General features: G+C 42.6%; 1 pseudogene; it reads left to right on the top strand.

The window, feature by feature from the left end:
• The first annotated feature begins 1,137 nt into the window (after positions 1-1,137).
• LOC130866781 (peroxisomal membrane protein PMP34-like) lies at positions 1,138-2,032 on the top strand (annotated as a pseudogene).
• The last annotated feature ends 2,351 nt before the right edge of the window (positions 2,033-4,383 follow it).

Below are 4,383 nucleotides of genomic sequence, written 5' to 3'. Positions count from 1 at the left end.
CCCTTTACCTGTTATATCCTAATGGAAGATTGCACACACCAAAAAGCTTTTTGAATGAAAATCACACCTAATTATAAAATACTGCTGCCAAGGAGAATCGCTCACATGATTTTAGCAAAACTACATTTTATTGCTTTGTTTAAAAAAAAATTTCGAGTGGTTAAATATTTTCCCAAACAGCTTACATCTGCCTGTTCCCACCTATGCACTGTGTTTCTGTCTTTCACGGCAGATGGGATGGCTGTGATCAGGAGTAATCATGAAACACCACCTGGCTTGGAGTCCACGGCCCAGATGTTCCAATACACTCCCATACGTGGATTCTCCATCAAATCCAAACTGTCATTGTGCCCCAGGAATCGTCCATGCAACACCCTCTGGAAAGCCACAGAGAAAAAAGAACACTCTAGAAAATAATTAGAGGTTAGGGTTAGGGATTTAGCTCAGTGGTGGGGCACTCGCCTAACAAGCACACGGCCCTGGTTCAGTCCTTAGCTCTGGAAAATTAACAATAATGATAATAATAACAGGAAATCACTTCTCACATCTGTTAATAAAATACAACATTTTCAACATCCTCAGGAGACAATAGAATTATCAAATTTTTTAAAGTAAAGAACCTAACCTAAGCCCATCTATAAAATCAGAGATTCGAAAAAGGAACAGCCTATATTTATGTTTAAAAAAATATTTTGTGTTTGTTGTGATATGCAGTCAAGTCTGGGAACCCCTATACAACATCAACTAACATTTATTACAGATTTTAACTTTGTTATTTCATAGCTACTGTACATTTTGTGTGAAAACATTCCTATCCCCTCGACATCAGTACAAATGCTAGATTCAATATGCTTTGTACCATTTTAACTAAATAGATTATCATTAAGTTTGCATAAGATGTCCAAAATTTAAATATTAAAATTAACTATTTGTATTTCCTTTGAGAGGGCTTTTAGGTGATGCCTGTAATCATCCAGGTTGAATCCAGTGACATAGTGTTGGGATTTTCCTCTTCTGTTGGAAACCTGGGAACCGTAACAAAGAAAACAAGATTCGGAAAGTCTCTCTTTAGCTAAATTGAAAACACTGATATAGAGGAGCCCACGTTGCGGCATCTGAGGGAGAAAGTGTGGCATTATGGTCTCTGTGTTGTCCTACGAAAGTCTGGCACACGCCGTGCGGAGTCGTGGGAAGTGTGACTGTTATGACCGTGTTCTTTCCCTTGGATACCGCTAGACTTCGACTTCAGGTTGATGAGAAAAGAAAGCCAAAAACTACGCATGCACTTGTTCCTGGAAATTATTAAAGAAGGAGGCCTCCTGGCACCATACCGAGAGTGGTTTTCAGTTATTTCCAGTCTCTGCTGCTCCAATTTTGTCAGTCTCTACACTTTTAATAGCCTCAAAGCAGTATGGGTCAAAGGTCAACGTTCTTCTGCAGGAAAAGGTCTGATAGTTGGATTTGTTGCAGGAGTGGCGAACGTGCTGCTGACGACTCCACTCTGGGTGGTGAACACCAGGCTGAAGCTGCAAGGGGCAAAATTTTGGAATGAAGACATTAAACCAGCTAACTACGAAGGCATTATCGAGGCATTCCACCAGATTATTCGTGATGAAGGACTCTTGGCTCTGTGCAATGGCACTTTCCTCTCCTTGTTGTTGGTCTTCAACCCTGCCATCCAGGTCACGTTCTACAAAGGCTTAAAACGGCAGCTGTTAAAGAAGCGGAAGAAGCTCTCTTCGCTGGATGTGTTCATCATTGGTGCAATAGACAAAGCGGTTGCACCACAGTCGCTTACCCCATGCAGACGGCACAGTTGGTTCTGAGGTTTGGTCGTCATAGACCCTGGGGAGTGTTGGGGATGTTCTCTACCTTCTTCACCAGGGACTCAAGCGCTTTGGAATAATGGGACTCTACAAAGGCCTTGACGCCAAGCTGCTCCAGACAGCACTCACGGCTGTTCCTGGTGTATGAGACACTGGCGGCTGCTACCTTCACTGTAATGGGCCTGAAGAGCACACACAAGCGCTGAGGTCCTCCACAGAGCAGTGTGGAGATGCGCATGCCGCACAGAGAGAAGAGCGGGGTTCTCCTCTCGCTCTGGTTCCATCCACACCACAGACTTTCCTGTCATTGGCTCGAAAGGCTCCAAAGGCTAAACAGGGAGTAGAGTTGGCTAGGCCTGTTGCCAACTTAATTTTTATGGTGTTTGTTTGGATTTGGGGCTGGAGGTTAGACTGAAAACCTGAAAATGCAAGTTTGTGGGTGTTTATTAATTTTCGCAAGGGGTATGGACTTTCCATCTGAAGTTTTTCTCAACTTTGCCCCTGGTTTTCCTCGGATACTTTTATGTGCCTTAATCTTGGTAAAGATTTTCCTCATGTAAAATAACATGGTGACTGTGCCGTGGGCCTGACTTTATTTCTGTCTGACTCTTTTCCTCTGCATAATAGGAGTTAAGGGAGCTATTTATTTTGTGGGGAAAATGAAAACGATTAATCCTAAGTGATTTTCTTAAAATTTGTAAATGTTCATTATTCCTTGGTGTTTGGCATAGTTTTTAATACATATTTATTTTGAATTGTCTTTTATTACAAAAAAGTCCTGATATTGTATGTCCACTCATGTAAGCTCCAATCAGACAAGCCTCGATAAATTGTCAGCACAGGCACACACACACAAAAATCACTGATATAAAGAATGCACCAAATAGCATATAATATAAAGAATTCATCAAATATTTGGTGAATGCACCAAATATCATGATGAAGTATTACAATTGTTAAGACATATAGTTTAAGAATTACAAGAACATGTCTGTCAGATGACAGGTCATTCCCCTGGAAAAGATAAATCCAAAAACAACCAACCTCAAAATCTGTAAAAATTCAAATACAATTAAGAAATATACTGAGAATATAGAGCGAGGTGGAAAAGAGATCAAGCCATCCATATGCTGGGAAAATTGGTATGGGCTCTAACATTTCTGTTGTAACATTCAACGTTTAAGGAGGTACGGGTGAACTCACAGAATCTGTGGTCTAAGAATATAAGCACAACCAGTGTCTGAATGCACAGGGGACAGCCAACCAACTCTTAACCTAGGCAGAATCCATTCGCTTCTTCACCCTTTTGATCTGAGGCAAAGGCTTGGCAATTTTCTCCCACCAGCAGGTGCCCCTCCCCTGTCCCTTTTCCAGGTAACTAGGGCCAGGCTGATCATGTAATCTTAAAGCCAGACCTGGACATGTTTACCCAAAGGCATAAACCTACCAGCTTCTCTTTGTCTAAACTGACCAGTCCCCCACACATAAAACCCACAGCTCACCTGTGGAAAATGGACTTGAGCTTGTTCTGCTCTGCAGGGGGCTGTTCTCTCTGCATGCCTTCCTGTGGGTCTTGAATTTTAATAAAAGTTGGCACCTGTTGCAGCTGCCTACTGTGTTTGAGACGTTCCCTGCCCTACCTGCTGTGCTCGAGGTGGTTCCTGTTTTTGAATTCTTGTCAGGGGAAATTGACCTAATCAGGACCCCCAGACATTAGCACAGGAACTAAGCTAATTAACACTCTCCAACCTTGTTGGCTCTTCCACCCCTCCTAGAAAGGGCCTTAGTTTAGAAACCTTGAGTACTGTGGAAGAATATACTTGCTGTCTGAAGGTCATGACTTCATAATTCTATGCATTATCTGTCCAGAACCTTTTGTAAGCCCTGCCGTGCCTCTCTGTGCCTCTCTCTCTCTTTCTCACTCTCTCTCTCTCTCTCTCTCTCTCTCTCTCTCACACACACACACACACACACATACACACACACACACACACACATGTTTACATACTTGAAAGCTGGACAACCCCATTCATTCATGGACAGTTGAGCTTTTTCCTGTCTGAGGATCTACAAGTTTGTCATGGTCTCAAAAGTCCCAAGAAGTGAGGAAAGAAACCATGTCTCTTGGTTCAATGTCATATCACGAGGGAGATTTTATTCTAAGGAAAGAGTCTGTGCTGATTTTATGACCTCACACAACACCAAATTGGATTTACCTGGTGGAGGATATTGCCTGTGTGTTACAGGGAGCATGGGCCCTTTGTTCTGTCCTGCCTGGCTGGCTTACACCCAAAATAATCACACAGAAACTGTATTCATTTAAACACTGCCTGGCCCATTAGCTCTAGCTTCTTATTGGCTAATTCTTACATCTTAATTTAACCCATTTCCAATAATCTATGTATTGCCACATAACTGTGGCTCACTGGCAAGATTCTAACCAGCGTCCATCCCAGGCAGGAGATCCATGGCGTCCTGTCACTCTGCCCTTCTTCCCAGCATTTAGTTCTGTCTACTCTGCCTACCTAAGTTCTGCCCTATCAAAAGGCCAAGTTTC

The sequence above is a fragment of the Chionomys nivalis genome, chromosome 26 (assembly GCF_950005125.1).
Source record: "Chionomys nivalis chromosome 26, mChiNiv1.1, whole genome shotgun sequence".
Classification (NCBI taxonomy): Eukaryota; Metazoa; Chordata; class Mammalia; order Rodentia; family Cricetidae; genus Chionomys; species Chionomys nivalis.
Note: the sequence above shows the minus strand (reverse complement) of the source record. Positions and strands in the feature narration are given on the sequence as shown.